General features: G+C 32.2%; 1 protein-coding gene across 2 annotated transcripts in view; it reads left to right on the top strand.

The window, feature by feature from the left end:
• Positions 1-1,251: 1,251 nt before the first annotated feature.
• Positions 1,252-10,926, top strand: part of LOC149480221 (cell adhesion molecule CEACAM5-like) — an 82,112-nt gene continuing 72,437 nt past the window's right edge. For both annotated transcript variants that reach the window (XM_089706960.1, XM_089706958.1), the window contains exon 1: positions 1,252-1,369. The gene's annotated coding sequence lies outside the window, so the exon portion shown is untranslated. The remainder of the gene's footprint in view (positions 1,370-10,926) is intronic.

The following is a 10,926-nucleotide window of genomic DNA, read 5'->3' as shown; positions in this document are numbered from 1 at the left end:
TAAGATTCATTAAACAGTTTCTCTGCCCAAATTACGTAAATGACGTAGTTTTTATAGTGTAAAGCTAGATAATAGCATGGCTTACTCAAAAACAACATTTAAACATGAGTCTTTAGATTGTACGCTGTCGTAGTACACGGAATACGTAAGAAAAGTTAAGGTTCACAGCTCCTCCCCCGGAGGTGATCGCATGATAATATGTTTAAAAAAACCTCACACGACCTGTTAGTAATATTCATGCAAAATTTGAAGTCAATCTATGCAGTACTTTTCGAGATTAGCTCGGACAAACATACAGACAAACAGACAAACAGACAAACAGACAAACAGACAAAAATTCTAAAAACTATATTTTTGGCTTCTATATCGATTATAGATCATGGATTATGTATTCTTTTAAAAAAATATTCAATGTACAGTTTTGACTTTCCTACGATTTTATTATATGTATAGATAGATAACAAGAGAAATCTGAAAGTATTCAGTATAACAACGTGATTTATATCTAGACAGTTTTCATGTTTTCACGAAGTTTTATCGTTTACCTAACATGAAAACAGTATAATATTATGTATATGTAGATTTTGCTATTAAAAGTTTTGGAATATTAAATCGATTAAACTATTTATAGACAATGTTATTTGCAAATATAATAAAGAATTTTGTTAGGTTTTTGGTAATCATTTTTTGAGGTTGAGGAACAGCGATCCACCCACATTTCTTTTATATAATAATGAATATCCAGATTATAATACTAATTGTTTACAAAGAATTACATTCGCTGTTGAATTATTAAAAAATTAAATTCATTTTTTTTCAGAACATCATAAAACTACTTGTTAATAATTTCTTAATTACTATGTTAGTACATTACATTATAATATCATTTTACAATATTTACATGTCATTTTACTATAAATTGTATAAATTATACTACTTATAAATTTTAATGTCAATAAGTATGTAAATAAATAAAATAAAATTGTTTATAAACAGTGCGTTAGTTACTTACGTAGAGAATGTAGTTATATGCTTGACCAATAGTTACACCAAATATCTTCATGAATAAAGTAACAAAAGTATTCCATGAAAAGTCGCAGCTGTGCAAAATAAAATGCATAAAATCAAAGGACAAATGCGTAGACGCCTACGCATAGCGTTTTATATCTCTGGCTATACTATCCCACACTAGGGAGATAAATTTATTTATAGTAATCGAGATGGTAATCACGGGCAGTAGTTAGTGGGAACGCAGCGCGCGCGCGCGTCAAAATGGCGGTTCAGTGACGTTTGATAATCTGTGGTCAATCGATGTTGGCGGGAATTGTGACGTTTAGTGTTTTTTTATGGAGTGTTCTTTTTTATTTTGGTATGTGTTCGGAATGTTTAATTTGGATTTATATGATTATTGGAATTTTTGTTTATTTGTAGATAGTGATTAGTGGTAGATAAATAATATAAAATTTTATTATGTTATTTATTCGCTTTTGGAATTAGAATGATTGTAATGAAAAGATTTGCTGTTTAGTAAAAAAAAAACTATTGTTTCGTTAATAATTTTTCTTCTGGAATTAACTGGCAACCTACACATAAAAAGAAAAATATTGAAATTTTTTTTTAATTTCAAATTTCTTTCAATAGGTTCTAGAAGGCTGCACATTATGTGACTGTATTTAATTTTAAGAGAAGTTTACATTATTATTTTGTTATTGTTTGTGTAAATATCGAAAAAATTGGAATTCTATCTTCTTATCGGAGCGCAGTTTTAACAAAGGTACTAATTTAAACTATCTAAATATTTATATATTGAAGGGCTGTTCCTTAAACATGAATTCCAAATTTATATACCTACATAATACTTATTAGGTTTTAAATCTTCGTTATCAATTTTGGATATCAATTCTTTCCATACATCTACTTTTTCTTCTCTTTCGATACCGTAGAAGTTTATTTCATTATTGTTAGAATAAGTGTTTTTACTATGTATATTAATTACTACCTAGTACTTTATATTTATAATATACTAGCTTTCCGCCCGCGGCTTCGCCTGCTTTTTCAAAGAAAAACTCGAATAGTTCCCGTTCCCGTGCGATTTTCCGATTAATTCATTGAATGTGTGCTAAATTTCATTGTAATCGGTTCAGTAGTATTTTCGTGAATGAATAATAAACATACACATAAATACTCCATCCTCACAAACTTTGGCATTTATAATATTAGTAGGATAGTCAGTTTAAAGATGCCGAAGCAAAAAAATGTTATCAACTTTAGCACAAACTATACCTACTGTTAAGTACTAATAACTGTAACAATGCCAAGGTCATATTATAAATAGCAAAAAATCTAAATGTACCTATGGAATAGGAGATCACATGTGCGAATTACAAGCCGTTTTGTCTTACATTTGATGTGTAGTCTAAATATTTGGACTGGTTTAAACAAAGACTATGTCAACATTCGTCAGCTTTTAGCGATTTGATTTTGTACCTACCTGGTTGTAGACAGGTTCGTAATTCTCTGGATTGTTTTAGATTATAAAATTAAATAAAATATACACAGATAATGTTTAAGAATCTATGTGTATTAATGTTTATGCACTAACTCTTGGATATATTACAGAATCTATATGAATATTTCCTAATATACAGTGGTGGTCATATAATTAAGAACGCTGATACAAAGGGAAGATTTTTTTCAGACTAAGATGCATAACTAATTTCATGTAATTATTTTTATTTTTCTAGCTATAGAAATACTTTTCCAACAAATCACTGTATTCATTAATACACGTGATTAGCCTAAAAATTAATAGACAAACTTTTTACACTACTTCTAAACATAGTATTCCTATTTACTAGCTGGTCACGTAATTAAGAACGCTAAATAGTTTATACTTTTATTCAAATTTCAATAGAGAACACTCGACTCGATTTGTTGTGTGTTGCGGTTGTTTGTATAATTTTGGCGCCATTAAGTGTTGCAAAAGATTAAAAGTGATTACTTCTCATAAAAAAATGAAAATAAATAAAAGTTGTGATAAATCTACTAGGGAAGTTATAATAAAACTTCGCGGGAAGAATTGGTCTTATAAAAAGTGCATCTGCAATATTCAAACTATGGTTTTCCACGCCCAAAGGCATTTTGATACGTATCAAACAACTTCGGATGTCCCACGTATGCCAAGACAGAAAAAAACAACTCCTCAAGATGACCGAAACATCGTCCGTATGGTGAAACAAAACCCTTTAAAGGGTCCAATGGGCTGAGAAAAGAATATTTCGGCGAAAATAACCCTTCAACAATCTCAGCACGCACTATTCGAAGACGTTTGGTAGAAGAAAAATTGCACGGTCGGATAGCAAGAAAAGTACCCATGTTGAAACTTTGCCACAGGCAAGCCCGGCTTAGATTTGCAAGAAAATATGAACACTGGACTGTACGACAGTGGAAAAATTTACTTTTCTCTGACTAAACGAAAATAAACAGAGTATGTTCCGATGGAAAACGATATGTTCGACGTCCTCCGAATACAGAATTCGACCCTAAGTACACGAAAATTACATTAAGGCACGGTGGTGGAAATGTGAAAATTTGGGGGTGCTTTTCTGGATATGGTGTTGGACCTGTAAAGTTGATAGAAGGTAACATGAATCAATTCCAATACAAAAATATACTGGAAGTAACAATGTTACCTTATGCTGAAGAAGTTCTCCCGGTTATTTGGACATTCCAGCATGATAATGATCCAAAGCACACTGCACACACTGTAAAGGAATTTCTAACAGCGCAGTCAGTTTCTGTTTTGGACTGGCCAGCTAACAGCCCTGACCTAAACCCAATAGAGAATCTGTTCTTCGAAGTAAAGAAAAAGGTTTCAAATACACAGTGTCGTAATTTAAGGGAGCTGTACGACGTTTTCTTAGAAGAATGAAACTCTATTTCTCTAGCAAAATGTCAAAAATTAATAGAGTCAATGCCTCGCCGATGTAAAACAGTAATTAAAAGCCGTGGACATGCTATTAAATATTAATTTTAGTTAAAAATGTATTAACTTGCTTTACAAATTTTTCTCGCAACGTATTATGGTAATTTTTTTAAATGAAAGTGTCATACAAAACAATTCCCGAGCAGATAAATTAATCGTTCTTAATTATTTGTCCAGCTTCACTATTATTTGAATGTGTTGCTTTGGTAAAATAAATTATTTTTGAAAAAATTATGTTGGCTATTTTATTATTTATTCTTAAACTTAGTTGCTCTATTAATGTGGCTATTTTATGACATAACTAGTTGCTTCTCAGAAGGTGAACATCTCTGTATATGACATTATTTAAATAAAAATTTCTAGTACTTCAGATCGTTCTTAATTATGTGACCACCACTATAAATAGATAAATGTGATGGCATAATGTAATGGCTTGAATTAGGAATTTGTACAGGAAACCGCTGTTATGCAGTAGAATGTAATGGACGCAAGGTCAGGGACACCGGACAATATGCTATTGAAACTATTAGACCAGACCAAAAACAGACTTTAATTTTTACTTGTTACTTAGTTTTTTTCGCTTATTTAATAACTTAGTTCAATTAAGATAATTTACGAGAGGACAGAAGATTAGAATTTGAAAATGTACCTCACCACATTTCCATGAAAACATGCGAAACTAAGACATCCATTATAGCGCAATACTATAATAATTATACACACAGCATTAGCTTACTTTTTCACATAGTCGGTTAATACTAGTGTTAGTACCAAGAACTCAGAAAAGGGAAATGCTATCAGTCAAGATTTATGGCCTCAATTAATATCAATGTAACCCGGACAAACACGGAAGTACTTGAACGAATGATAAATGTACAGGCCATGGGGGTGGTTCGTATTGTGATTGATCTACTATCATATAATAAAAAAAATCACGTTTGTCAACCTTTTAAAAGCGCTAAATGGATTCGACTGCGGGGTTGGCTATGTTATCTGGGCTTAAAAGATTCAGAGGAAAAATAAATTGACGAAAGAGGCGGAGGAATACAGATTAAATAAGATGGTTTTGGTTATTTATTGTATTAAATGAATAATCTATAGAAAACTAAAAAAAAATATAAAATGTAGTCAGGCGTAATCATAAAAAATTACAATAAAAATTGAAATTATCATTTGGCGGTATGTACGGTTTTAAAATTTATACATGAAATTAGTAAACAGGTAGGTAGGTATATTATACCAATGATTTCGTCTCTTCAGTATTGAATTATTCGTAAACAATCTTTGTTATAGTATTTATCGGTATAAAAAAAAATTGTATCAGCACAATCAAATACGAAGAATTGCTCAGAATTAATCAATCACGAAACAAAGCTACACATCTATTACATTAGAATGTTAAGAAAATCCATGGGTCACTTATTCCGTCCAATCGAAATCTGAATAAAATCTCCGTCACAAAACCTTCAAAGGAATTGTTTATCGGGCAGCGAATAGCAATAAAATATCCAATTAAATGCCAAATAAACATTTCGCTTTGAGGAAATAACAAATACGTTGCGAACGATTGGACGTTAAATTACAAACAAATATTCCCTTTGAAATGCATTATCAAAAGTGAATGGTAATTTGGACATTCCATTAAGACTTGCGAATACAAAAACAAAAGCAAACGGACCCCCCCTCCTGACGACGATTTGAGATCCTTAATGCTCCTTTTTAATACCGCTTCAAATGCTTTGTCGACTTTGCTCTTGGTTTTTAGAATTTGAATAAGTCGTGTCAATTGTGGCCAGCAGATATAATTGTGATAGAAATGATGAAAATTACTTTAAACTCTAACTCTAAATTATAAAACTATAACATGGAATACATTAAAATAATCTAAATTGTTAAAAAAAATACAAATCTCTATCTGCTAATCGGCCACGTGAAAAATGTTGAAAGTAGGTAATTTTTTGTCGGTATTTTTAAACTACGTAACTAGCGTATTTTAATCCATACCAAAGTTCAAAAACCTGCCTGTCAGTCTACACTAGGTACCACTGTCGACACTTAAAAATAAATTCATTAATATGAACAATTAATTTTTGTTTATTTCCATCCAAAAATACGTCACATTGCCACATGTTTCAGCGACTTAAATCTCATAAATAACCAAATACTCCACAGATGTGGAAGTTTACTCGATTAACCTATTTAAAATGCTTTTAACTCAATTAATTTTTAATAAGATCTCTATTCATGCTAACAAAGGTATAAATAATAAAGCGTGTTGGCCTAGTGTAGTGGTTCGCCTGGTGGTAAGTGATAACTACCTACCACCTATGAACATAAATTTGTAAAACATAATATAATGTGTCCGTTCTCTATGTACTGCAACCGAAAACAACTTTTTACCAACTTAAACAATTTTTTTTAGTGGCTATTGACCGCTCACTGTGATTCTTTCAAGAATGTACTGGAATGAAACAAAATATGTAGCCCATGTATGTAAATTAAATTTCAGGAATGTTTTAATTTGACTATAAATTACATGAAAAAAGCTTGGTAAAATATTTTCATATTAGTGTAAATGGTGATCAAAGCGACAGATATATTTTAACAGTCAAAAGACTCATGGTAATGAAAATTCGTAAAAAAATCAATATCAGTCAACCAATTGTTTTAACCCTAAAAACTTTGCTATTTATGTATGAATCGAAATATTTATATATTAGCTGTGCTCCGCGGCTTCACCCGCATTGCTCCGCTCCTGTTGGTCTTAGCGTGATGATATACCTATAGCCTATAATAGCCTTCCTCGATAAATGGGCTATCTAACACCGAAATAATTTTTTAAATCGGACCAGTAATTCTTGAGATTAGCGCGTTCAAACAAACAAACAAACTCTTCAGCTTTATAATATTAGTATAGTATAGATAAGTAGCAATTAAAAACATCCCTCTTATAGTGTGCTGCGTGAGTCAAATATCTTACGACGAACAAGATAAATGCAAGAAATATATATCATAAATCATGAACACATCAACGGTGACACACTTGTCACAAATTGGCCACAATATAAAGTGACACTAGCTACAAATTGATTGGAGGAAGCGAGCAGGTGGGACCCCTATAGAACGTGCGAACTGCGATTTGGCTAGCCTAGGATATGTGAACCTACTAATAAGATAACCTAACTGTTGCCCTATTTTAAATATTTATATATATTAAGACAATTCTAAGGGCTTCTACAATATGTCTATGTGGGAAAAGAACCTATAATGTAGCTACAATTCGTCTGGCAAAGAAGAATCTGATCGACGACAATCCAATTTTTACTACGATACAAAAATCGAATTCGAGATTGAGTACTGTTAATGCTTGCCTCATGCTAAACAAGGGTCACGGAACTTTGACACGACCTTGACCTTCAAAAAGTATCATTAGTCTGGTTACCAAAATATTCTGGGGCACAGAATGATAACTATAGTAACTAGCGTTTCTGGAGCAAGCGTGGTTCAATAAATACTGAAGCATGATCGATACCCAATAAAAATATACAGATTAATAAAAAACTGTCATACTTGGAACTTAATAAGAGAAATTAAGAAATTCCTATCATATTAAGACTGCAAAAATAATATGTAATATCATATTATAATAACAAGATAATTACATTCAACAGTATCATGAATACCAAGAAATCGAAATAAAATTCAGTCACATTTCTATTAAATGTTATTTTATATTGAAATAATACTATAAAATATATCACAAATAGGTATAGCGTCGTTTCATAAAATTAATTATAAGCTGACATAGACCAGCGATATTAAATTACAGTAATTGAATCAGTAGAAAGCCAGATAATTGTATAATTTCACGAGTGAAAAGAAAAGTTAACGTTATTAGGTAACAACTTTATTTTGTAAAATATTTTCTAGAAAATATTAATTTTAAATTTTAATTAAATTATCTTTAAATATTAAAAGAGAAATCGTTAAATCCATACTAATATTATAAATGCGAAAGTAACTCTGTCTGTCTGTCTGTTACTCAAACACGCCTAAACTACTGAACCAATTTGCATGAAATTTGGTATGGAGATATTTTGATACCCGAGAAAGGACATAGGCTACCTTTTATTGCGAAATATGTACCACGGGCGAAGCCGGGGCGGACCTCTAGTATTCAATAAAAAAGTATATTATTTGGCATTAGGTACTTACCAGATCTTCTTACTGAGAAGACACGTTAGATAGAAGATGTGCTAGCAGATTAGATGTTTGAATTCTACGTATCGTTAGAAACAATACGACTTCCCTAATTACCTGGGTTTTAGAAACTATCTTAACATCACTTTAAAGTGCTTTACATGACAATGGCTTGGTTTGTTAACAGGAATGCTCTGAAACGATCGATTTTACTTGTCTAAACATCATAATAGGCATGTCATATGATATTTGTGGGAATAAACACGACGGCCACTAATTTATACCGTTTGTAGGACATAGGTAATGTTTGTGGCGTAATAATTTATGTAGTAAGATGCAATTGCTTTAATAGAGTACGTAGAATTGGAAGTCATAAAGAAGGAATAAATGACTGCGAGAAAATAATTAAAGAAGTCAATAAAATTATAAAAGCGATACAAAATACGATATAAACTGATCCCTATATATATTATATATTATAAAAGTTTAAAATTGCACCATAGAGCATTAAATTGATGTTGAGCGAAGAAAATGCAAGTTTTTCCAAGGCTGGTGTATCAAAGTAACGATCTTCAAAGTTCATTTAACGCAGGCGGTTCTACATATTCTCTTATCAGAAATTCTTTCCCTTGTTCATTAATAATGATCTCCAGGCGCCAGCACCTTCATTACATCTGACTCACGTCATACGAAACTACTGTAATTGGCATCATGATAATTCTGACACGTGACAAATTGCTATTAAAATAATTTAAACGATCCCGCTGATCACTACAGATGAACGAGGCTAATAGATGTCTAGGTTTACTATTCAGTTTAATCATTATGCTTACCATTCACTACACGCACGGAAAGCGCCCAGAGTGGTACCGATCCCTGGACAAATCCGTGATTATAAACTTTTAGAATAGAAAAAATTCTGTCACGAGATGGGATTCGAACCCGCGTCTTCTCGTCACCCGTGATCCCACCAGAGCAAAGCAAATAGTCTTTTCTTTAAAAGTTTATAATGATGGATTTGTCCATGGATTGGTCATCCTTATTATGTAAAGCTTTATATTTATAAAGCAATTCAATGCTACAAAAAAATTCCACACATTTCATAAGCAACAAACTGCAGTCCAGTCAAACCGAGCTGCAGATTTGCTGCTGACGTATCGCCAGTGACATGTAAAAAAAACGTCCTCATGTAGACTTTCCAAACAGCTACGAACTGGCGACCTTCAAGAAGAGCTTATTCCTACTTAAAAAGCCGGCCACATACAATGTTTCTGGCATTGTGGGCGCATATGGGCGAAGTGAAGCGCTTACCATCAGGTGAAGCGTCTGCTCTGTTGCCTCCTCTTGCATGAAATAAAAATCTGCGTGTGAAAGTTTCGGTTCTCGATTCAGAGCGCGGCTAGCGTATAGACGAGAACAAAGGTTTGGTAAACTCAAACAAACTCAAACATTTATTTACTCAATTAGACTTCTAGAAGCACTTTGGAATGGTCATAAGTCATAACATTATATTTTTAACATTTACCTCCGATTCGGAAAGCAGTATCTACGGCTCAGGGTTCAAATCGCTTTGCATGCTGGAGGCTCGGTTCGCGGTTCGTGTAGTCAATGATAGGCATGTGATAAGTACACGAATGGTAGCCATTATATTCTGAGCTGCATTGGTTAAGTATTTAATTGACAATTTCAATTTCATCAACGATAAATTGGTGTGTTATTTCTGTTTACGTGAGCTCATTTTGTGTTAGAGTATCTTTTATCATATTGTTGAATTAATGTTATGTGAATTAATTTATTTTCGTAAATATTATAATTGATTAGAATAAACAAATGATAGTTAAAAAAAAGAAAATATTTAATATAGTTCTACAATTAAACATCTATGGCATTCATGTCGCACAAGTTTCAATTTATTATTTTTGAAAATATCACGTATCCTTGAAGTACTACAAAATTTTATATGTAAATATGAATGATAAATGTACAAAGAGCTTTACCGGTCATAATATTCTTGATTTTAATTGCGCCGGCGCCGAGCGTAAACCACACGGTGCATTTCCAAGAACTAATGTTTAGTAATAGATCTACTAAAATGGAAACAAAACGTAAATACATCGAAGTATTCCCGCCTTAAGATTTAAACGTCGTTTAGTTTTGTTGTGTAAAAATAAAACTAATAGATTAGGGCGGTATAATAAGTCGGTTCTAAATATATATGTATTTGGTCTGTCGTTGTAGCCGTAATCATATGGTCGAGAGGTTGTTTGTCTTTGATATTGCGCGAGTTTTTGACGTTTTTTATATGAGTATACTTGCTGTTATATACAACCGATGTATTTCGATTATTTCACGATAAGTCTTTACCTATTTTACATTGCTTATGTTACGCCTTTTAATATCCCACTTCCTATCCTACTAATATTATAAATGCGAAAGTTTGTGAGCATGTGTGTGTGTTTGATTCTCTCACGCAAATTCTACTGAACCGATTACAATTAAATTTAGCACACATATAGAGGGTAACTTGGATTAACACATAGAATAGGTTTTATCTCGGAAATCCCACGGGAACGAGAACTATGCGGGTTTTCCTTTGAAAACGCGGGCGAAGCCGCGGGCGGAAATCTAGTTGGTAATATGTGTGTTCAATAAAAAATTGAATCCTTTTTTGCACTTCCACGTTTTGCACCATTTATTAAAAAATAATATCATTTCAACAATAGACCATTTCCTTCATGAAC

The sequence above is a fragment of the Colias philodice genome, chromosome 18 (genome assembly GCF_061535455.1).
Source record: "Colias philodice isolate Cphi_HAF_F1 chromosome 18, ilColPhil1 Martin Lab GWU primary, whole genome shotgun sequence".
In the NCBI taxonomy this organism is placed as follows: Eukaryota; Metazoa; Arthropoda; class Insecta; order Lepidoptera; family Pieridae; genus Colias; species Colias philodice.
The sequence above is the reverse complement of the archived record's forward strand: the minus strand, read 5'-3'. Positions and strand labels throughout refer to the sequence as shown.